Genomic DNA, 24,656 nt, shown 5'->3' with positions numbered 1-24,656 from the left:
TTTTGTTTTGCGGGGAGGAAAGTGTGGACGGAGTGGGAAAGCGCGCGGCACTGGGAATCAGTCAGCCCGGGCTTCCAATGTCACCTCCTCTGCTCTGGCTAGCAAGGGCCCCGTATCGCGACTTCGGTTTTTCCTGGGTCTCCGTTTCGGCTACTATAAAATTACAGGCCTCTGTCCCCGGCGGCTCGTGGAAAAACTCTGAGAGGGAAGCCTATCGCTGGACAGCGGTGGTGGCCGAGACCTGCGCCCCGACGGCCCTGCCCTCCGGACACCCAGAGCTCGCGTCGGCCCCCAGCTCGGGCGGGAACCCTCGGGCGCCGGCCGGGAAGATTCGTGGGGGACTGTCTGGAGGGCCGCGGGCGGAGCCGGCGAGTAGGGGGCGCGCTCTGGGCCGCCCCGAACGGGTGCAGACGGGGAGACCCGCTGTACCGCAGAGACAGGACACCAGTCCCCACAGCCCAGGGGCTTGGAGCCCTCAAGTCGCCGGATATTCCGAGGGCTAAAGCTAGAGAGGACACGAGGGAGATAACTGCGGCCAGGGCGCGCGACAAACTGCGAGGCTTCGCCTTGGGACGGGCGATCTCCAGACAGGGACCCTCTAGGGCCCTTTCATATAGATGGGACCAACCAGATCAGTTCTCCGCGGTACCCTTGGAGAAACCGAGGTCCACAGAGGAAGTGACTTGCATCCCCAGGGCACGCTAGGGGCCAGCGGAACGGGGACGGGGCCTGGCAGCTCGGGTGTTGGAGATGGTAGGCGCCTTCCTCCACCACATTTTTGGAAGACGCATTTTCCTTCTCTGATAAATGGGCATAACCATTACCACCCAGGAAGTTCCTTGGCTGCAGCTCAACAAAAGAGCCTGGCAAATGTTCCTTTTCGCCCTTCCTTCCCAAATTCCCCCAAAATGGAGAAAAGCACAGAGACAGCTGGAGCCCATAGGAAGGGGCGCCCCATCTGGGCCGGAATCTCTGCGGACTGGAGGTGTAGGCGGATCCGACCCAGAAAGCTCAGTTGAAAAAATCCTCCTGGGCTCCACGTCCCTTCAGAAGTGGTTTGTTCCCCCTCCACATGTTAATAACCAAACGATTGGTATGGATGTAATTATCAATAATTATACGAATTATTGCTGATTGCAGGGCTCGTAGCCACTTTAATTAGTTTACCAGATTCTAATTAAGTTAAACGAAACATTAATAGGGAAAATATGCTTTGGGAAAAAACCCAGGATTTTTTAAAAAGTCTATTTCTCGCCACATCGTTGCCACCTTGTGACAGATTTTAGGCATTGCAACCAATGCCCGAAGTCCCACATTAGAGTGCCTCGGCTCTCAGAGAGAAAAAGTGGGGCTTGGAGAGTTGGGAGGGGGCAGTTGGGCACAGAATGTCCTCCGGACTGTTCTTCCAGGTTGTTTTGTTCCCCACCCCTGGTGCCTACAGGAGGTCTGGCTCTGGAGTCCAAGGTCTGGGGGTAAGGGACAAGGTAAACATAACTCTTTTCCAGAGGAACTCCAGAAAGGAACTCTTGGAAGCTGCAGTAGGACAGTGGACTCTATTCCCATCTGTCCTGGCAAATCCAGGGCGAGAGACTGCAAAAGTTCCAGATGCTGTTGAGACTGCATCAAGCTGCTTTATATTTCACTCCCCTGGAAGAAATTAGTAAGTTGCTTCCCACCTCAATTTCCTCTGCAAATCCAGGTCATCTCTCTGCAAAAGCACCTCTTAGAAGATCCCTCAACTGCTGGGACACAGGTAAGCTCTGTGTTCTGATAGCACTTGGTTCATGAGGCTAGCAGGGTACTCATCTCCCTCTGTAATTCTTGGTTGTATGTGTCCGTTTCCCACAGGACTATAAATACCTCAAAAATAGGGCTTACACCTTGCTCTTCTTGTGACCTCCAGCACAGGGCCCAGTGCACCACAGGCACACAACACACGTCTAGATGAACTTTATGGTTCATCTAGGTGCTGAAAATGTCTGAGGGAAGGAATCCCTAGGTGCTTCTGGACAACAGCCACTGAGATGCAATTAAGCTCATTTGCATAAGGTTAATTAAGCATGGGCTTACTGCTCACAAAGAAGATCCTTCATCAATAGGATTAGTTTTGGGGGTAGGTGTCATGTAAGTGATTGTCAACCTAGAATAGGAAAATTTTCTTCCTGTTCCAACTGTGTCCCAAAGAGGGTGTCCTTCACTATCTCACATATAACAAGATCACTGGGCACATACCTGTCCAGCCATTCCCAGCTACCCTGCTGTAAAGCATACCATTGGTCCTTTGCAAAAAAGTGGCTCCTACCTTGAATTCAGCAACAGAAGCAGAACTGGATCTGCATGCTCTTTCTATAAATTCTAAACAGCCTTATAGCTCCTCCTCACGCTCAGAGGCAGCATAGTGTTTGGTTAAGAGCACAAACTCTGTATCGAGATTTACTGAGGTCTCAATCCTGCTCTGCCATCGACTAGTTGTGTGACATTGGGCAAGCTGTTAAATCTCTCTATGGCTCAGCTTCCTCAACTATCACATCAAGGACATGACAGAATCTACTTCATAGAACTGTTTCATGCATGTAATGAGTTAGTATGCGTAAAGCACTGAGAACAGTTCTTGGTACACAAGAAGTGCTAATATATTGGTGTCTGCTAAGATTAAAACCCCCTCTGAGTTCATTTTCCAGCCCTGAGACTCAATACAGGGATGCTTTGAAAGAGTCCCCAAATAGGCCCCAGTCTGTGGCCCTCTGCTCCTCCAGGGGCCCAGGAAAGAGGACAACCCAGTGCTTTTTCAAGCTGGATTCTTGAACTTTCTGGAGACACATTTGTAAGAATCTACAAGCATCCAGGTCGGAAGGGCATCCTACAATGCCAACACTTTTGTTGACTATATGTGTCCAAAGGGGCAAAGGTATTTATCCAAGTTCTCCCAGCAAGTTGGTGCACAGCCAGGAAAGTCAGCCAGGTCTCTGGGTTTTCCAGGACTAGGAACTGCCTATGTCCTCCTAATTCCTGCTCCTAGACAAGTTTCTTTACAAACTCTGAACAGTTCTTCTTGGGCCAAGTCCCTCACTCTTAGATTCCATTTTACGCTCCCCCCCCCCCCCCAATAAGATCCCCTTTCACATACCTAGGCTAATAACATTGCAGTCAAGGATTCCTTGTCCTTGGCTGACAAAGTCATTTTCTTGTTTGGCATCCCCATAGACACTTAAAACTACTCACCCAATCGCCCAAAGAACTTTTGGCCTCCAAAGAATCAGGTATCTTTGGGAGAAGAAAACCAGCCACTAAAGATGGTCCTCTAACTCCATGCATCAAAGGCCGTAAGCCAAGGAAGAGGCACAAGATATCCCCCAGACCCCTATTCTCAGCTGTTACCTTGAAATGATCATTTCTCCTTCACTGAAGAGAGCAGAAATGGGTCCTGAATGGAACTCTCAGAGGGTACCCATGGCCTCTGACCTCCAGTCCTACTGGGGCGAGCCTGGAGGCTGGTAGCTGTGTGGCTGCTGGAGGTCCCAGTGGCTGCACAGCCCACCGGACAGACTACAGTGTGTGCTCAGCAAAGCAGATGCACCATTTTTCTTTTGGAAAGAAATTGACATTTCAAAAAACATTGACTTCCTCCTCCCTGCTCCATCTTACTAATTAGGACTGTGTTTTTGTAATTGAATTACCTGGGGATGGGTTCTGATCTTTTCAGGGTCTATGTGTCTAGAGGTCTTATTAGGCCTTGTTTCAGCCTCTTACTAGTGACAGGATCTTGCCCAGGTTGCTTTACCTCTGACTCCTGTAAAATGGTGACAGTAATACCCGAAGGGCAGGGCTGTCAGAAATATGAGATACTGGTGAAGCCCTGGACACATGGCAGATGCTCAATAAATGGTGGGCATTATTATTAATTTTTAAGATTCAGTCGGTCAGTCTTATTACAAGTTCCTATTACAGTACATCTCACGTGTTTATTGCTGCACTAGGCTCGGCTGTGTTTTGGACCTGAAATGGATCCACTTTGGAAAGAGAACCACAATACTCTGGATGGTGCAGAGGGAAGCAGAGGCAAGATAGGAAGGATCACAAACTGGAGCCCAAGGGAAGGACGTAAAATCTCTCGAGACTACTGTTTCCTTGTGTCAAACATAAGATAAAACCCACAGGTGAAAAGTGTTTGGATCTTATGTGTAAACTGTGCGCGGGAGTAACCCTGGTCAAAAATATGGAACGCTTCACGAATTTGCGTGTCATCCTTGCGCAGGGGCCATGCTAATCTTCTCTGTATCGTTCCAATTTTAGTATATGTGCTGCCGAAGCGAGCACGTTACAAGAGCTGTCCCGGAAATTATATAAAGCAGAAAATGTGAAAACTTTTACAGTTATGGTGCCTATACAGTGTACTTCTGGAAACTCCAAACTACAAAAAAATTATTATTTTCTGTGTCACATATCCTATAGTCGTATCTTTACGTTTATGGCCAGCTTATATCTAAAAGTCTCTAACCTTCTTACATCGTATATGCAAATGTTAAGGGACCATGGGAAATTGGCCCTCTTCCCGCCCGACCTCTGTGCGCGCCTCGCAGGCGGCGCGGCCGGTCGCGCTTCGCTTCGTCACGTGGTGCGCGTTGCGCGTCTCTTCCGCTCCGGTCTCCGCGGCGCGGAGGGATCTATCTCAGATTCCACCTTGCACACTACGCTGAGACGAGTGTGGCAGTGCCGTGGCCCCTGAAACGGCGGAGTGGCGTGCGGTGCTGATGCATTTTTGGGGATGCATCCGGTCCCCACGGGAATTCGATTCGGGCCCCCCAAAAGGATACGAGCCGCTGGTCGGGCTCTTCCCTGCGCTTCGACCCCGTCACCCATGACCCTAGCCAGGCCTGCGGCCACCCGCAAGAACCGGAAGGGGCTGGCGAGGGCTGCGGCTCTGGGTTCGTGGAGTGTGGGCACCAGCTCTGGGTGGACCAGGGCGCGCCGTCAGCTTCCCCTGGGGTTATCGGGACCAGCTCCCTGCCTTTGGAGCCAAGGGGAAGAGGGAGGGTGGCTGTCACTCGGGGGTGGGGGAAAAGGGGGGAGCGGTTGTGGTGGTGTGGGAAAGGTCATCACCCTTTGATCCAGCACTTAAAAGGGCCAGGCACTTAATTGATGTCGCTTACCCCACTTGCACGTTAGGAAACGGAGGCCCTGGGAGGTTGAACCATCAGCCCTAAGTGACCCTGCTGTGGTGAAAGGTGGGAGTTGGATGCAAGTCTGGTTTCTTAGAATTCGGGAGAAAAGATTTGGCACCGGAAGTGCAGCCTCCTTTTCCCTCGTAGACCTTCCTCCCAAGGCTCGGGCCAGCTCATTCCCTCCTGCCTTCATTCCTTCGACAAATACTGAGCACCTGTGATGTCAGCGCGGGGGCTGCGGGGGTGAATGAGTGGGCAGCGTTGCTGTGGTCATGGGGCTTCCGCTCCAGCACGGGAACCAGGAAGCACGGAAGCGCCTTCTTGATGTTGAGCTGTGCTGCAAAAGCATGGCAGAGAGTGCGTGGGGGCTGAGGGCCACTTCACTGGGGGCAGGAGAGGAAGTTACATTTCATCTGTCACTTGGTGATATGTGGCAGCCCTGAGAGGATGGGAACAGAGTTCCAGGCAAAAGAAGGTCTTGCAGCTACCTGAGTGGGTGTCACCCACGGGCTCAGTCCTTCAGGGGCAGTCCTTCAGGGCTTATGAGAGGGGAGGGACCTGCCCAGTCACCACCGGAGAGTGCCTGGCCTAGCCTTTGGTGGCTTGAGCTGTCCGCCTCCCAGCCTCCCAAGTTGTCTCCAGTGAAATGGAAATCAGGCGCAGGCTGCCCAACTTCTCATCTGACCTCTCTAAGTAAGCAGTAAGCAAACGCAAACCTCAGAATGCTAATATGGCCTTTATTGAGCGAAAAGAGCTAATTTGGGCAATGATGTTTTCCTCAGATTTACAAAAGGGAATTGCAAATAACCAAAAAGCGTATTAACATTGATGGGAGAGGATGCTAATCTTCAATTAGCATCCACGTTTTATTCATTTATTTAGGAGGAGAGCCTTTTCGACACAGTCGATGCGCACACGTGTCCTTGTGACAGGTACTGCTCCTCAGTTCATAACTGCCTTAACAGCAGGAGACGGACCTGGTTATTGTTCACCATTTCTGGCTATCATTTTGAGCCAGAGGCAGATTTTTGTTTGTTTGTTTGTTTTCTCTTGCCAAGCGGTTGTGGTGCAGAGGAGAGAGATCTGAGTTCAAGTTCCCGTTCTCCTGGCACCATCTTTTTGACCTTGGCCAACTCCCTGGGCCTCTCTCTCTGGTCCTGTTTTATATTCTGCAAAGTGAGAAAACTACCCTAGAAATGATCTTTAACATCTCTTTTAGCTTTGATACGCTGTGGTTCTTGTAACTGGGTAGCTGAAGGACTTTTCTTTGAAAATGTAATTATGAAGATGTAAAATTCCAACACTGTTTTTGTTTTCTGTCTTAGAAGGGTGAGGCGAGCTGGTCATCCCCGAGGCATGGAAGGCCCCTGGAATAGTCCGAAGGGGCCGTTGTGGACCTCGGGCTGGGACCTGCTGACACTTGCCTCTGAGCCCGGAAGCCAACATCGAGGAATGGGGAGGGGAAAGAGGGATGGGAGAGATTGATGTGGCAGGAAGGTGGAGGACAGGGGACAGCATGGGGGAACTCTCTGAAGGGCGTAATGCCTTCTGGGAAGTCCTGTGCCCCCACATGCCTTGAGGAGGAGCATGTGGGAGCCAGAGGGAACGGCGCTGGTGAGCAGTCTTGGAGCTGCAGCTCCTGCCAGCTTCAGAGCTGTTGGCTTCTCTCCCACTTGGCAACCCTAAGCAGAACTGCCTCTGGACAGTCTTCCCTGAATATCCTGGACTGCGGAACCCCAAATGATGAGGAGTGGTCCCCCAATCCTATCTGAGGTGGTGCTTCCCACCACCCTGAGTGGGAGAGGACAGAGCCAGCTTTAATCTGATCTTGAACAATGAAGAAAATGGGCTGTTTCATATGGAAAAAATGTCAGTGAAGATATGAGATCTTGGCCCTACACAGTGGCTCACGCCTGTAATCCTAGCACTCTGGGAGGCCGAGGCAGGCGGATTGTTTGAGCTCAGGAGTTCGAGACCAGCCTGAGCAAGAAGGAGACCCCGTCTCTACTAAAAATAGAAAGAAATTATATGGACAGCTAAAAACATGTATAGAAAAATTAGCCGGGCATGGTGGCGCATGCCTGTAGTCCCAGCTACTCGGGAGGCTAAGGCAGAAGGATTGCTTGAGCCCAGGAGTTAGAGGTTGCTGTGAGCTAGACTGACCCCATGGCACTCTAGACCGGGCAACAGACTGAGATTCTGTCTCAAATAAAATAAAATAAAAATAAAAAAAATAAAAAAGATATGAGATCTTAGGATGCTCTAAAATTATGGTGTTTCCCTTACAGCCAGAGAGCACTGTTTGTTTTCATATATCATTTCATGTGAACCAGGAAGGGCCAGGGTTTCCTATCAGCCTCACCAGAGGAAGAAGAAGCAGGAACCTGGGGAGAAGCAGCCCTGGGAGGAATGGCATTAGTGGCTTCAGGAGATGTGGCCCCGGGATGATGGCGCAGGGACAATGCATAGAATTCACAGGCTTGATCCAGAAGCTCCAAAGGCCCCAGATCCAGAGCATGGCCGGAGGGGGCTTGGCTGCAGGGGCTCTGAGTGTGGGGGACACCCCACTCCCCCGGGCTGCCAGAAATTCCTTTGAGCCTCTCATGCTTTCAGTTAAGCCCTGTTCTTGTAACATCTCTTTTGAAGTACACTGTTCCACCTGATTCCCTGCAGTGTCAATGAGTTTTTCCAAAGTTAGGGAGGGTGTGGGGCAGGCAAAGAGGTCTGTGTGCCCACAGCTCAGAGGGTAGCCTAGGGGAAGAGGCAGGGTCGCCCACAGCCAGCTGACCTCTTGGAGGTTCTGTCTGTAGGCTTCCTAAATCCAGTGTGCCCGGAGCTCCTGCTCTGCGGCTTGGCCCCTCCTGTGGTTACATCAGTTCTAATCCTCCCCAGGTGCCTAGTCCTGTCCCTCCCCCAGTTTATATTTGGATGGAGCAGCACAGCCCCGGCCACGCCTTTTGCTATCCCCCAGATCTCATATTTCTGCCCAGAACTTAAGTATCTGTCTGTTTCTTTACCTGTCAGATGGTGACTGTGTTGCCCGCTTTGCAGGGTTGTTTGAAAAGTAAATTGCGGATTGGGTGTGAAGGCCCTAGAACATTAGAGGGCTGATTCATGTAAAAGCTTTGGCATAGCCCCTGGGCATCTGGGAAGTACGTGGTAGGTATGAAAATATTTAATACATTACTTCCCTATTCTCTTTCCTTAATTTTGCAACTATCTGGATGAAAAAAAAACCCTTTTTTTTAAGTGAAAACAGCAGGATGGGGAGGACTCCCTAATTTTTGCTCCTTTTAAGTACTGCAGGTACTGTTTTCACCCACATGTCTTCAATCCTTTGGATTTGAGTTACTGAAGGCCCGGCTTAAAATGCAGTTGTGTTGCTAAGAAGGGAGTACAATTCGAGGGGTTGTGGGAAGCTCTCTCCAAAAACTCTCTTACTCTTGCCTTAAATCCTGTCATTGGTGAATCACTATTTTGAGCTGTTGCTCTACTTCGGGTTCATTGTGATTTAATTCATCAAGACTCTTTTCTTTGGCAATCCCAAGATGGCCTAAGAGCACCGTTGCTTAGGTTTAGGATGTGGAGGGTGTCTCTGGAAGACGATGCAGAAAGAGGAATCGCCAAGTCTGACTAGAGTCTGCCAGCTTCTCTCTGGTCTGTCAGTTTCCCTGTGTGGGTTTGCAGGGGTGGGAGGAGAAGTGTCACCCCTCCAGATCCTTGCTTAGCTGAAGTCCGGACATCGCTCCCTCCCGAGGTTACACGGATAGCAGGTGCGGTGCAGGGAAAAACTGCATTGGCTTTCAGCCAAGAAGGTTCGTATTTACATCCTAGCAACTCTGCTGGCCACCTGGGTCCCCAGTCTCTTTGAGTTGCTGAGCCTCAGTTTCCTAATCTCTTAAATGGAAGTGATGATTTTCCTACTTGCTTTACAGGGTTGTGAGGCCCAGGGAGAAATCCCACTGTAAATTGCTCTACAACAAAAGACAGGAACATCGGTGTTGTCTTGAGACACCCAGTCGAGTCTCCAGCAGTTAAATGTCCCCCTTACCTGGTGAGTGAGGCATTTGTGCATCAGGAACAGACCTACGAAACCAGAGCACCAAGATGAACCATCACATTGTATTAATATTTTCACACCACTTAACTCTCATTAAAATGTACTTTGCTGAATTTAATATGTGATTTCAAATGACACAACATATTAAGTGCTTAATATACTAGAAATTATGAAACTATTATACTAGATGCCATGTGAAATAATTAGACTGATTTAAACTTCGGCAGCCAAGTGAAGGAAAGATTTCAACTTATAATGTCTTAAAGTAGCTTAAGCCACCACCGTAATCCCCCAAATAAACATCCAGAAATTAAGATCTTTAAATAAAAACTGGAACTTAATCTGTACTTACTCTGGGAAACTCTTCTGGGCTTTGGCAACGCACTGTTGCCCCTAGGCGCTCAGGGGCTCTGGGACCCACCCCAGGGCAGGGTGTCAGGATTAGGGCTCCAGTTGGCTCTCCCCCCGGAGCCTGGCTGGGGGACAACTCAAGTGGCTTGGGGTAAAGCCTTCTGCTCAACTGACAGATTGGTCATCTTTGCCCCAAATTAGCCTATTGACAAGTTAAAAATAAAAACAAACCCACTTTATTTAACATTTATTGAGTGCTTCCTTTGTGCCAGCCATTTTGTGTGCATTTTCTCATTGAATCCTTACAATGCTTCTGTGTTAGGAGCCACCATTTTTTTCTTTTCTTTTCTTTCTTTTTTTTTTTTTTTGAGACAGAGTCTCGCTTTGTTGCCCAGGCTAGAGTGCTATGGCGTCAGCCTAGCTCACAGCAAACTCACCTCAAACTCCTGGGCTCAAGCGATCCTCCTACCTCAGCCTCCCGAGTAGCTGGGACTACAGGCATGCGCCACCATGCCCGGCTAATTTTTTTTTTCTATGTATATTTTTAGCTGTCCAGATAATTTCTTTCTATTTTTAGTAGAGATGGTGTCTTGCTCTTGCTCAGGCTGGTCTCGAACTCCTGAGCTCAAACGATCCGCCCACCTCGGCCTCCCAGAATGCTAGGATTACAGGCGTGAGCCACCGCACCCGGCCAGGAGCCACCATTTTTGAGATGAAGAAACTGAGGCTCAGAAAAATTAAGGGAATCATCCGAGGTCTTCAATCGGAATCCATAATGTTCATCCCTACATCACGTCGCCTCCTCTAAACTCCTTGTTTGTGTGATGTGCACGTGCACCTGTGCAGCACTTCCTATTTTAGTAAGATTCATAACCAAACACATTGATCTGTTATCTGACAGTAACACGACCTGTATCTTCATCACACTCCAGTCATGGAGGGTGGGGACCATGTCTTGAGAGTTCCACCTTGAACAGGATACATGCACCTGGCTAACTTACACAGGACATTCTCTGTGAACCCTTGCTGCCAGTTCAGTTCAAGAAGAATGAATTCATCACCTCCTGAGTATGCTGACATAGACCCTAGGGTAGCTTTCATAAACAAGATAACCTCTTACAGAGAACAAGGATACTTTCTACCACAGGGAATATTCATTTCTTAGCTGCTTAAGACCCTATGTCTCAAGTATTCATAGCAGCATGAACATACCCAATGGGCTGTTTGAAAAATATATATTTTAGTGTAGAGATTTAAGTATATTATCACTTTTTGACCAGCAAAAATGATAATTAATGAAGAGTAGCTCCAGCAAACATGTTTATAATTAACTGAAAACATGAAATTTCCATACATATCAGGATTAGGTTTTGTCTCATATAATAAAAAACCAAGTAACAGTGGCTTTAAGATAATAGAGGTTTATTTTGCTTTTGCACAAAACAGGTCGTCTTTCAAGGTGTTGTCTGATGGTTCCACCATGTCAGACATCCAGGCTCTTTTATCCTTTAGGGCAACAACTCACAGTCCATGACGCCCGCTGGAGCTCCATGTTCCAGGCATTGGGGAGGAGGAAAGCAGGAAAGGCAAGGGGCCACGTTACTGTTCTAAATAAAATCAGCAACTTGGCATAGCACCTAGCACTCAGGTAGCATTGGTTTTCTTTCTTTCTTTCTAAGAGACGGGGCTCTGGATATGTTGCCCAGGCTGGTCTTGAACACCTGACTTCAAGTGATCTGCCACCTAGCAGTCAATGCATGCTACTATTAACTGTTGCTCTTCCTTTCTGCAGAGAGTCAAGGGGGAAGGGAAGTCATATTTACTAATAGCATACAGAGTTCAGGGACCATCCTGGACATTTTTGCATATTATCTCATTTAATTATCAAAGTCCTATGGAGGGTCTAAGGGACAGGTGCTGCCTCTGAGTGTGTCGCCCAAGTCCAGAGTCTCAGGAGGATCACCCTCCCCTAGAGAAGTCCTAGAACTCTGTAATCTAGGGTCCAATGTACTCTGATATTTGTTTCTTCGCCTTTAGACTGGGAGGGACTAAATGCTGTAAGGCTCTTTCTTGCTAATTCAGTTCTCTGCTCAGATGTTACTTCCTCCAGGAGGACTTTTCTGACCATGTCTTGAAAATAGCACCTCCTTTCATTCTTTTTCCCTTTATTTATCACTGAAATTATATGAAATACTTGTCTACTTGTGCATGAGGAGCAGGATGTTTGTTTTGTTTACCACTATATTCCCAGTGCCTAAAATAGTGTCTGGCACATAGTAGATGCTCAATAAATATTTGCAGTTATAAATATTTGCCAGTTCCTGACACCTGGAAGGCACTCAACAAATACTCTACTCCCACCTCCTGTTTTAGCTGAGACCCCCACTCACATTTCCTGGGCCTGGACTCAACCAGCCCCTGATATTCCTGCCTCTCCAACTTCGGACTGAGAAAATGCCCACAACTTGCCCCTCTAATCATTGGGAATATTTCTCCTCAGGTAATGTCAGAAGCCTTGAAGTCCTCGGGGCTGGGATCTCCTGCACGGTGACACCTCATCCTGGGCCCCTGCTTTTCCCTGGGCCTAATGTGACCTATTTCATCTGCCCTCTTGCCACACCCCTGCCTAGGGTCACAGCCTCCCTGCCCCAGGGGAGGGAAATGTTTCCCTTGGAGTGGCTCAGCTGCCCCTGTATGGCCCAGGCCCTGAATGTTTACAGCACTTTGGGGACACAGGCCATGTCTTCCGTTATAGCTTCCCATTGTCGGCCTAGAGCGAGGCCCTGCAAACTCACCGTAAAGCCTTCTCTCCTTCCTCTGTCAGCAGTAACTGCTCCCTCCTCCCGGCTCTTCCTGCTCCCCACTCATGTTTAGTGCTGATCTCCTGCCCTGGATCAGAGTTACTTGTTTGCTTTCTTGCCTCCCCTGCCCCCTCCCTACCCTGCAAGCACCTCCCCAGGGCCAGGGGCCAGATTTGAGTCATTGCCGTACTCCCAGGGCCTAGCACAGCACCTGATGTTTAATAGATGCATTAAAAAAAAATCTTCTATTACAAAGGATGGATAATAGGATTTCAGAGTTAAGATGACATCAGAACAAACTTACTTGATATGCCATCTTCCGACTTACTAATTTAAAAGCTAATTGAGTCACAGAAAAGGATAAAGACTCAGAACCATTCAGTAAACTTAGTGGTAAATTGTTGGCAGGAGTCTGAGATGGAATTTTCCCTAATGATGTGCCAGGGGAGCCAGGCAAAGTCACACAGTCAGTGGCCTGTACGTGCCTTGCCCTAAGGCAAGGAAGCATGCAGGGAGAAAGGTCGGACCCTCATTCACTGAACAGGGTTGCAGTAGCCAGAAAACTGCAGCACACTCCCAACACCCAGGCATGGCTTTCTGAGCAGTCACTTCTGTCCACCCTTGTCCCCCTTTTTTTTTTTCAGACAGAGTCTTGTTCTGTTGCCCGGGCTAGAGTGCCCTGGCGTCAGCCTAGCTCACAGCAACCTCAAATTCCTGGGCTTAAGCAATCCTACTGCCTCAGCCTCCCGAGTAGCTGGGACTACAGGCCTGCGCCACCATGCCCGGCTAATTTTTTTCTATATATTTTTAGCTGTCCAGATCATTTCTTTTTATTTTTAGTAGAGACTGGGTCTCGCTCTTGCTCAGGCTGGTCTCGAACTCCTGACCTTGAGTGATCCTCCCACCTCGGCCTCCACCCTTGCCCCTTATTAGACTATCTCTGCTCATGTCCCTGGGGAGACTGTAGCACTCAGTACCTATGAGGCAGGGAGCAGAGTAGGACTGGCCAGGGGGCAGCCAGGGGGCACACGTGCCTAATGCAAAGCCACTACAGATGGGACGAGTGCAGTTTTATTTAAGCTATACCTTATATACAGTAATATGTATGCATATAGTCATTAAATTGTATTAACCCAGTTGGAGGGCCTTTGGCTTTTAGTAGGGGTGCATAATACATTTATATTTATTCTGGCATGTTCAATCTTTTTTAATTTCTTTTTTTCTTATTTCTTTTATCTTGGTCTATGCTTTCTCTTTTTTATGTTTCTTTGATTTCTGTGATATGCATGATGATTTTTTTTCTTTTTAAGAAATGGGGTCTTGCTGTGTTGCCCAGGCTGGACTCAAATTCCTGGGCTCAAGCTTTCCTTCCACCTCAGCCTCCTAAGTAGCTGGGACTACAGGTGTGGGCCACCACATCCAAGTCATTTTGTTTTTATCTTCTGTGATTTGGAAAGTGTACAGCCTATTGTTTTAATTCTGCTACTACCTTCAAGATTTTCAAAAACATTCTTGAACCCCTGTTTCTTTAGCTATCAGATTCAAAACAAATCTAACATACTTGCCTCCCTTATAAAGTGAGAAGTTTTTGAATCTTCTGCTTCTATGTTTCTCCACTAGAGACCCAGGTTATCATATCTCTCTTAAAAACTATAGGTTTTGGCCGGGCGCGGTGGCTCACGCCTGTAATCCTAGCACTCTGGGAGGCCGAGGTAGGCAGATAGTTTGAGCTCAGGAGTTCGAGACCAGCCTGAGCAACAGCGAGACCCCGTCTCTACTAAAAATAGAAAGAAGCTAGCTGTACAACTAAAAATATATAGAAAAAATTAGCCGGGCATGGTGACACATGCCTGTAGTCCCAGCTACTTGGGAGGCTGAGGCAGGAGGATCGCTTGAGCCCAGGAGTTAGAGGTTGCTGTGAGCTAGGCTGACACCACAGCACTCTAGCCCAGGCAACAAAGTGAGACTCTGTCTCAAAAAAAAAACAAACTATAGGTCTTTTTTCCCCCAAAGATTAGTTTTGACTTTTGCATCCAAATTTTAACAATGCTTATGATAATTATATTGATTTTCTGTGTTTAAGCTGTTTCCGTGTAAACTGCAGGCACCAGTTACCATGTCTGCACAGCAAATTATTCCAAAACTTAATAGCTTAAAACGATAATCATTTATTATCTCTTGCTGTTTCTGTGCACTGGAATTTAGACAAGGGATGGCTTGTGTCTCTTCCACAATGTCTGGGACCTCAGCAGGAAGACTCAAAAGTTGATTCTCTAGCTTGGCTAGAATCGTCTGAAGGCTTGTTCACCTAAGGTTGGTGCTGGCTGTCACCCAGCCAGAGGCCTGGCTGGAGCTATTGACCAGAACACCTACACGTGGTCTCTTGTGTAGCTGGGCCTTTGTCACAATATAGCGGCTGAGTTCCAAGGCAAGCATCTAGAGTGGCAAAGCCAGGTGGAAGTCATGGCGCCTTTTATGACCTAACCTCAGAAATCATTCATTGTCACTTATGCTACAGCCTATTGGTTGGGGCAGTTACAAAGTTCTGTCCAAATTCAGTGGAAGCGTGTCAACGTTGCTTTTAAGATGAACATGTGGGGCCCCGTGCGGTGGATCACACCTGTAATCCTAGCACTCTGGGAGGGCAAGGGGGGCGGATCCCTTGAGGTCAGGAGTTCAAGACCAGCCTGAGCAAGAGCGAGACCCCGTCGCTACTAAAAAAAAAAAAAAAATAGAAAGAAAGTAGCTGGACAACTAAAAAATATATAGAAAAAATTAGGCGGGCATGGTGGCACATGCCTGTAGTCCCAGCTACTCGGGAGGCTTAGGCAGGAGGATCACTTGAGCCCAGGAGTTTGAGGTTGCTGTGAGCTAGGCTGACGCCATGGCACTCTAGCCCGGGCAACAGAGTGAGACTCTGTCTCAAAAAAAATAAATAAATAAAAGATGAACATGTGGGATGCTCCCAGATGTTCATGTCCACGTGTGCATGTGCATGTACACACATGTAGGTACACACACATATATGTTGATATAGTCATCTTTGAATGACCATCAGCCACACTGTAGTTCCTAAAATTCTTGATTTTGACTTATGTTTCAGAGAGTTACAGTATGAATTTGAGTAATTCTTTCAGGAAAATTACAAGAGGAGGTATCTGAAAGTGTTCATGAATCTCAATGTGTAGCATGTAAAACTGCCATCTTCTTTCAATTTAAAAAATTATAAAAGTGATACAATTTCATTTTAAATAATTCAAACACTGTTAACAATTTGTTGTACATATAATCATTGCAGATTCTTCTATGCACGTTTTAGCATATATTATTATTACTATAAAATGGGAGCATACTGTTCATGTTGTTTTTTACCCTGATGAAGTGGATTCCCTTCCTACTCCACTTTTGTAAACGATCTATGTGCGTTTCCTCTTGCTACCCATGGGCCTTGCCAGCTGGACCTGGTATGTTCACATCTGGGATTGTATGGTGCCTTCATCCTTGCATAGCAAACAGACTGTGGTCACGACCTTTCCCATCACAGTGGATGAGTCCAGCCAGCAGCAGGAATGTTTAAGAACCTGCACAAATTCAGTCCAGTGGCTGCTCAATTGACTCGCCCCCCATGGTGGAGGAAGCCAGTTTTGTCTCCACGTGCACGCGCGTCCGGATAGCCCTCATCTACGCGTGTGTTCTTTGCATTCTCTTTTGAACTGGTTGTAGCATCTTACTGGGTCCTTTGTTAATAATGAGTTAAGTAGGATCTTGAACACAGTGTAATTTTCTTTTTTTTGAAAATTATCCTTTAAGAGTCCTTTCTTAAGTTGACAAATGGCGTATTTGCCACCGTTCTATGACAAGGTAGCAGGCAAGATTTGATGCTCCTGATGGACGATGGAGTGAAAATATGCAGATGCAGTGTGATTAGAACCACGTTTAACATTCATAAGAAAAAAACCCTGGACAAAGTGTACCAAAATGTGTTAGACTGATATTTTTCTTTATTACGTTTTCCAAAAATTGAAAAATACAGGCTAATGCTTACCTTTGTTAGGAGAAATCTAGTGAGGCTAAAGTCTAAGCCTTCGTTTTATTGATGGATTGATGATTGTTTTATGGATCTCAAAGGGCAGGGGAGAGGCCTCCTGGTCTGTGTATAGCCACTGGGGTCAATGGGCAGTTCTGTTGGACAGTGAAGGAGCATGTGGTGATAGTAATAGTAATAATAATAATCAATATGTATAGTGTCCCAGGAATTGTACTAAGCAGTATCTCATTTAACCCTCTCAACAGCCCTTTGAAGTAGGTATTATCACTATGCTCATTTTACAGATGAGGAAACTGAAGTTAGGAAACTTACGAAGTTTGGGGGACTTGTCCAACTACTATGTGGTGGAGCAGGCACTGGAACTTGGGTTCTTAACCTTCTTGCTCCCCTGTGTCATGTGGGAAATGCTAGAAGTAAGTCCTAGGATCCCCTTCTGAAAAATCACCCCCACTGCTGCATCCAAGCCCTCAGAATCAATTCATTCCTGAGGCATTTACTGAACTTTTTCTGTGTCCCAGGCCCTGAGGCTAAGGCATGGCCAGAGTCTACAGGTAACTCAGGAACCAGGAGGAGCTGGCAGGGAGCGGGTAGGTGAGGGAGGAACAAAGGAGGGGCACTGGCGTGGGGTGGGGGCAGGGTTAGGAGGTGCTTCCAGGATGAGGTGACAGCCCACTCAGTATTTTTTTTTTTTTTTTTTTTTTGAGACAGAGTCTCGCTCTGTTACCCGGGCTAGAGTGAGTGCCGTGGCATCAGCCTAGCTCACAGCAACCTCAAACTCCTGGGCTCAAGCGATCCTTCTGCCTCAGCCTCCAGAGTAGCTGGGGCTACAGGCATGCACCACCAAGCCCGGCTAATTTTTTTCTCTATATATTTTTAGCTGTCCAGATCATTTCTTTTCTATTTTTAGTAGAGACAGGGTCTCGCTCTTGCTCAGGCTGGTCTCAAACTCCTGACCTCGAGCGATTCTCCCGCCTCGGCCTCCCAGAGTGCTGGGATGACAGGCGAGAGCCACCACACCCGGCCTGCCCACTCAGTCTTAAAGGACTAGAAGAGCCAGCCTGGTAAGGGGGCGAGGGCATGAGGGGTTGGTAAGGCATTCAGGGCAGAGAAGGGCCTGAGCAGAGCGGAAAAGAGAAACACCAGAGAAGCACCGTAAGCACACTTGTTCCAGCACTGCCGTCCTCCTGCCTCCAGCATCTCCCCGTCCCCTGCCCTGGCTGCCACAAGCCATTTCGTTCAGTGGGAAGGTGGGTGCAATAGATTATCAGGGGTGAGCACCTGAACATGCCAGTCAGAGCCCACTTTTTTCCAGGATGTCTGGACTCGGGTCAGATCATTCCTTCCCAAGGCCTAATGGTGTGTAAGATGCAGCCCAGAGAAGGCCACGGCAGCGGGTGTGCAGAGGACGCCAGGACAGTGGGCAGACCAGGCCGTGGGAGGTCTGAGCAAGGGGTCTACACACCTCTGAGGTCCAGCACACCCAGCATGGGGTCCAGAACACGTGCCATAGCATTCTTAACCCATTTCTCATTTCCTTTAGGTTGTCCAAATTGCGTTTCTGTCACCTGTAACCAACGACTCCTGCTGACATGGCCCCCGAGGTGGTCGGACTCAGGAGAGGGTCATTCATGCTGACTCAGGGAGGCTGACCGACAGATCAGGAAGCTGATGTGCTTACTGGGAGAAATGTGACTGCTCACTGCGTCAGCCTTTCATGTCATTATTGCTTCTGTCTCCTCTCCCTGGGGAAAAGCCACCTGGATTGACAAACGGCCTCTCGGAACCTGCTTGGTGAGCAGGCCCCAGTGCCAGCTGTGATCCTTACAGCTAGTGGCTTCAAGCTAGTATTGCCCAGGAGTCAAAAAACTGTTTCTGGCCGGGCGCGGTGGCTCACGCCTGTAATCCTAGCACTCTGGGAGGCCGAGGCGGGCGGATCGTTTGAGCTCAGGAGTTCGAGACCAGCTTGAGCAAGAGCGAGACCCCATCTCTACTAAAAAAAATATAGAAAGAAATTAGCTGGACAACTAAAATGTATATAGAAAAAATTAGCCAGGCATGGTGGCACATGCCTGTAGTCCCAGCTACTCAGGAGGCTGAGGCAGTAGGATTGCTTGAGCCCAGGAGTTTAAAGTTGCTGTGAGCTAGGCTGATGCCATGGCACTCTAGCCCGGGCAACAGAGTGAGACTCTGTCTCAAAAAACCAAAAAGCAAAAAAGTATTTCTGTTAAGGACCAGACAATAAACATTTTAGACTTTACAGTCTCTGTTGCAGCTATTCAGCTCTGCCACTGTACTGTGAAAACAGCCAAAGACAAAATATAAATGAGTGTGCATACCTGTGCCCAATAAATATTTATGCACACTGAAACTTGAATTTCACATAATTTCCATGTGTCTTGATATATTATTGTTATTTTAATTTTTCCAACCATTTAAGAATATAAAAGTCAGCCGGGCATGGTGGCTCATGCCTATAATCCTAGGACCTTGGACGGCAGAGGCAGGAGGATCATTTGAGACCAAGAGTTCAAGACTAGCCTGGGCAACATAGCGAGACCCCATCTCTACAAAATATGTTTTTTAAAAAATTAGCTGGGTGTGGTGGTGCACACCTATAGGCCCAGCTACTCACTTAGGAGACTGAGGCAGGAGGATCGCCTGAGCCCAGGAGTTTAAGGCTGCAGTGAGCTATGATGACACCACTGTACTCCAGCCTGGGCAACAAAATGAGATCCTACTGTCTAAAAAAAGAGAGAGAGAGAGACTATAAAAGCGATTCTTAGCTCCCAGACCAGGCAAAAACTGGTGGTGATGGACCAGGCTTGTCACACTGGCTTCCTCTTCTCTGGCTATCAGTCCATCCTCTTCAGTTAACACCCTCCTGCAGAAGTTAGGACCCATGAGTGGTTTCAGTGCTTGGAAATAATCACATTTCAGGTCTGGCTTCCCCAAATTTAGCCACAGACCACATGGATACAGCCATGCCTGATGCTTCTAAGGGCAGCTGTCCTACCCCCAGCCCCTGTGAGAAACCCATCTTATAAGCCCACCCAGCCCACCCTGCACAACTGAGGGGCCAGAGGCCAGGCAGGGCATGGGTGGGCTGCAGTCTCTGACTCAAGGCCTGGCTTGGAAGCACAGGCTGTCTTTCGAGAAGGGTCTTCAAAGGCCCAGAGGGAAGCTGCAGTTAGAGGTGGGCTCTGTGGCCGGAGGTTGAGTAGACTCAGGGGCTGGGGTGGTCACAGGAGGCCAGGTGCCAGCTGAAGTAATGGGGGAATGGAGATGGTGGGTGAGAAAGCAAGATAGGTGGGGACAGATAACAGAGGAGTGCCCTGGAGGAAGGCCGGCAGACAGACTGAAAGACTGACAGAGAAGTAGACACAGCAGCTCAATCCCTGAACTGCCCCATTTTCTGGCCCTTCCTGAGGCTTGACTAGCGAACTTCAGGGGATCTTCATACCAACACCCCCGTCTTGCTTCCTGGGGGTAATCCCGGCAGTCCCAGCACTTCTCTGACAGTTTCTCAAAGCAAAGCCCTGATGGGGCAGTCATTTCTGCTGCTGGCGGGGCTCCTCCCTGGCATGTGACTTTCTAATCTTACTCTCCAAAGGACTTTGCACTTCATGTTGGGGACTCCTTGCTTTCTTGGTGTCTGCAGATTGGAATGTTGCCTCAGCCAAGAAAACTCACAGTTGGGTGGCCTGGGTCTCACTTTCCTCACCTTTTAAATGGCTATCCTGCAGCACACACCATTTACTGTGACAAAGTTAACTTTATCCGAGTCCTGTGCCTCCCAAAGGCGGTGATGGCATACAAATTCCCCCACCCCTTTGAGTTTCGGGGAAATGGCTAACCACAAAGGACCCCCTTAATCTCACATATTCCAAGACAAGACGGGTCTCATCCTTGCTTACTATTCCCGTAAGACCGGCTGATGACTCCCTTGTTTACCAGCCTATCTAAAACCGGTTCCCTTCTTTTTCTTCGAAACGTTCCTCATTAATGCACGTTCTCCCTATTGCAATAGCCTGAATAAAATCTTCTCTTTAATTGTCTGGGGCATTTTGCTTTCCCAGTTACCAGGAGTCGTTTTAAGCGTCCATTGGGTGGGGCATCCGGAGTCCCGGGTTCTAGTCCTGGCTCACCAAGCCGAGCTTTCTCTTCTGGGAGGTTTCAGGTCTCAGGAGCTCCCTAAGGGCCCCTTGGAAGACGTGTGAGTGGCAACCCAGTCCCTCGGCCCGGCGCGCGGAGGCGGGCAGAGCGAGCAGCTGTACCTTTTGCACGCTGCCACCAGAGGGCGGCGGCTCCGCGGAGGAGGGCCCAGCCTCTGCACCCGCCGGCTCCCGCAGTGCCTTTCAAACGCGGGGGAAGCGGACGCTAAGCTGCGTTCTTTCCAGCACCCCAGCTCTGTCCCCAGCTTTCTCGCTGCACTTAGGGCGCCTCCTTTATGCTCTTGCAGACGGCGAGTCCTCCCCCTCCCTGGCTGCTCGTCAAAAGACTCGAGTGGGCAGGAGAGCTCAAACCCAGCTTCTTAGGGTCTAGCGCTTGTCAGGTGACAAGGTCCCTTCCCCTCTTGTGGCCCTATGGCTCCTCCTCTCTACTTGAGACCGGCTGAAGGACTCCTGAGGCCGCGAGGAAATGGGGAGGAGGGGCAGGACGGAAGGGCCCCGCCAGGACTGCTTTGGGGGCAGCACTAAAGCAAGCACCCCATCAGCCCCTTGGAACAGCACACTGTCCCCTTCACGTGGGCAAGACAGGAACTGTTATCCCATCTGAAAGATGGGAAACAGCCTCCCAGAGAAAAAAGGTGATTGGCACAGCTAGTAAATGGCCGAATCAGGACAGGAGCTCAGTTCCCCCGGCCCCAAACCCGGAGCTCTTGGGGTGGCGCCGCGCGGTCGGAGATGGTTCACCGCTTGGCAAAAGTAAGCCGGTCGCCCCAGCAGAAAGAGGCACTGGACATCCTCTTTCTTCAGGACAGCGACCCCTGGACACCAAAAGGCAGATGCATGAAGTACTCAAATTTAAGTTTTAGGCCGGGCGCCGTGGCTCAAGCCTGTAATCCTAGCACTGTGGGAGCCCAGGCAGCAGGGTCGCTTGAGGTCAGGAGTTCGAGACCAGCCTGAGCAAGAGTGAGCCCACCCCATCTCTACTAAAAATAGAAAGAAATCTGCCAGACAACTAAAAATATATGGAAAAAATTAGCCAGGCATGGTGGCACATGCCTGTAGTCCCAGCTACTCAGGAGGCTGAGGCAGTAGGATCCCTTGAGCCCAGGACTTTGAGGTTGCTGTGAGCTAGGCTGACGCCACGGCACTCACTCTAGCCCGGGCAACAGAGCGAGACTCTGTCTCAAAAAAAAAAAAAAAAAAAGAGAGAGAGAGAATGAATAAAATAAAATTCATCAGTAACCCCCGCACCCCCATAGATACCGCTGTTTTTCTTTCTAGTGGGTTTCTTTCCCAATACTGTTACTCAAAATGTGAGTAACAATATTAACTGTAGAGGAATGTTGTGAGGACTGAGTGAGAGAATGTATGCAATAGCGAACATTCCAGAAGTGTTAGCTATTTTCATTATGTATGTAACAATGTATCTATCATTTATGTGCTGCTGTTTTCACCTACAACGTTGCTTCATGAAGTTTCCCATTCAACTATTCTTTTGGAATTATATTTTTAGTGATTGTACACTATTTCATTATATTTAAGTACAATTTATTTAAGTTACCCCCTATTGTTGAATCTTTAGATTGTTTCCAATTTTTACTGTTATAATAACAGTGAGATTAACGTCTTTAAACATCTATCCTTGTCAGCATTTCTGATTATTTCCTTGGATGGATTTCTAGAGGCAGGATTACTGGGACAAAGGGTGCAACTATTTTTCAGGCTTTTGATTCAGGTTACCAAACGGCTTCCCAGAAAGATCCTGGCAATTTACACGCCCACCTGCAGTGCATGAAAATGCCTGTCCCACTGCACACACAAAGGAGGGATCTTTTCATAGGATGGGCGAGATTTGAGGATGTTGCCAGACCAAGGAGAAGGAACCCCATAGTGAGGGAGAGTTTAAATTTCAGGAGAGAGAAGGGAAGTCTAAAGAAGTGAAGTCCATGGGAGAAAGGGAGAGGGGGTTGGAGCAGATTTACAGAGATTGCCTTGGACTTCAGAAGGGACCCCTCATTTCCTGAGACTGGTGGAAAGACGTCTGATTGGGTGTGGATATAGAGTCACTGTAAGTAGGCAGGTGAGATTCAAGAAGCTCGTCTCTAGGGGTCACCTTTTCTCAATCAAGTGGGAGGCTGGGTCATCTACTCAAAGGTGAAGGGAGGGTGAGAAGGGGACTTGAGTAAAGGGGTTCAACTCTTTTGCTTGAGGAAAATAAAAGTGTTGACAGTCCGGTTGCGGTGGATGACTTTGAGTGTGCTGTGCCATTATGCAGGGCTGTGGGTACTTTCTCTACTGCATGCAGCCACCTGGGCAAAGAAAAAGTTGCACAGGTTAATTTAAATCAAATAAAATGTGGTAAACAGTAGAAAAATGGTTTTTGGGAGCTGGGAGGATTCATTGTAGTGAAAAGTTTACAAGTTTCTGGAGTTGTACCAAACTTTCAAGGAACAGTTAATTTCTATCTCATATAAGTTGTTCCAGAAGATTAGAAAAGAACAAAAGCTGCCCGTATCATGTGATGAAACCAAGGTGATCTTGATTTCCAAAATCAGTAAGGACAAAGCAATAAATGAAAATTTTGGCTGGGCTCAGTGGCTCATGCCTGTGATCCTAGCACGGGAGGCCAAGGTGGATGGCTTGAGGCCAGGAGTTTGAAACCAGCTTGGGCAATAGCAAGATCCTGTCTCTACAATAAAAAAAATTAGCCAGGTGTGATGGCGAACACCTGTAATCCCAGCTATTCAGGAGGCTGAGATAGGAGGACCACTTGAGCCCAAGAGTTTGAGGTTGCTGTGAGCTAGGCTGAGCCACAGCACTCTAGCCCAGGTGACAGAGTAAAACTTTGTCTCAAAAAAAAAAAAAAAAAAAAAAAGAACAAAACAACATTGTTTCAGCACCAAAAACAGGCCAATAGACCATGGAATGGAATAGAAAACTCAAAGCCATTAGTATACAGGTGGGAGATATCACAAATCAATGAAGAAAGGGCAGATTAAACCAGTTCACTACATGGAGAAAAATGAAACAGAATCCCTACCTTATACCAAATGAAAATGTATCATATATACTTAGTAAGACTCCAAGGTCAAAAATAAAACTCCAAAGTTAATAGAAGAAAATATAGAATAGTATCTTTGGGACCTGGGTTCGGAGAGGGACTACTTAAAACTTCAAAAGCACAACCTAGACCGGGTGCGGTGGTGGCTCACGTCCATAATCCTAGCACTCTGGGAGGCCGAGGCAGGAGGATTGCTTGAGGTCAGGAGTTCGAGACCAGCCTGAGCAAGAGCGAGACTCTGTCTTTACAAAAAAGAAAAGAAAGAAAGAAATTAGCTAGACAACTGAAAATATATATAGAAAAAATTAGCCGGGCATGGTGGTGCATGCTTGTAGTCCCAGCTGAGGCAGTAGGATTGCTTCAGCCCAGGAGTTTGAGGTTGCTGTGAGCTAGGCTGATGCCAGGGCACTCTAGCCCGGGCAACAGAGTCTTACTCTGTTTCAAAAAAAAAAAAAAAAAAAAAAGGCACAAACCAGAAAGCAAAAAATTGATGAATTTGATGACATCAAAATTAATTATTTCTGTACACAAAAGGATGCCATGGACAACAGGTAATGGAATGGGAGAAGATATTTACATTTCTAAAAATGCTAAATACATAGAATATACAAATATAGCCATCACTTGGTATTCATGGGGTATTTGTTCCAGGAGCCCCCTCAGATATCAAAATCCAAGAATACTCAAGTCTCTTATTTAAAATGGCATAGTGTTTGCACATAACCTAACCACACCCTCCTGTATACTTTAAATCATCTATACATTACCTATAATACAATGTAATGCCATGTAAATAATTGTTATACTCTATTGGTTTTTTATTTGTATTTTTAAATTTGGGTATTGTTATTTTTTATTTTTATTTAAATTTTTTGAATATTTTCAGTCTGCAGTTGATTAAATCCAAGGATGTGGAACCCATGGGTATAGAGAGCCAACTGTAACCCACACAAACCACTAAGCTAAAGAGGTATCCCGGTTTCCCATCCAGTATGTACGGAGCT

At 47.7% G+C, this 24,656-nt stretch overlaps 1 non-coding gene across 1 annotated transcript; it reads right to left on the bottom strand.

The window, feature by feature from the left end:
• Positions 1-4,210: 4,210 nt before the first annotated feature.
• Positions 4,211-4,317, bottom strand: LOC138380982 (U6 spliceosomal RNA). The gene has a single exon (XR_011232940.1). It is a non-coding gene; the product is annotated as a U6 spliceosomal RNA (small nuclear RNA).
• Positions 4,318-24,656: the final 20,339 nt, after the last annotated feature.

The sequence above is a fragment of the Eulemur rufifrons genome, chromosome 2, assembly GCF_041146395.1.
Source record: "Eulemur rufifrons isolate Redbay chromosome 2, OSU_ERuf_1, whole genome shotgun sequence".
Taxonomy (NCBI): Eukaryota; Metazoa; Chordata; class Mammalia; order Primates; family Lemuridae; genus Eulemur; species Eulemur rufifrons.
The sequence above is the reverse complement of the archived record's forward strand: the minus strand, read 5'-3'. Positions and strand labels throughout refer to the sequence as shown.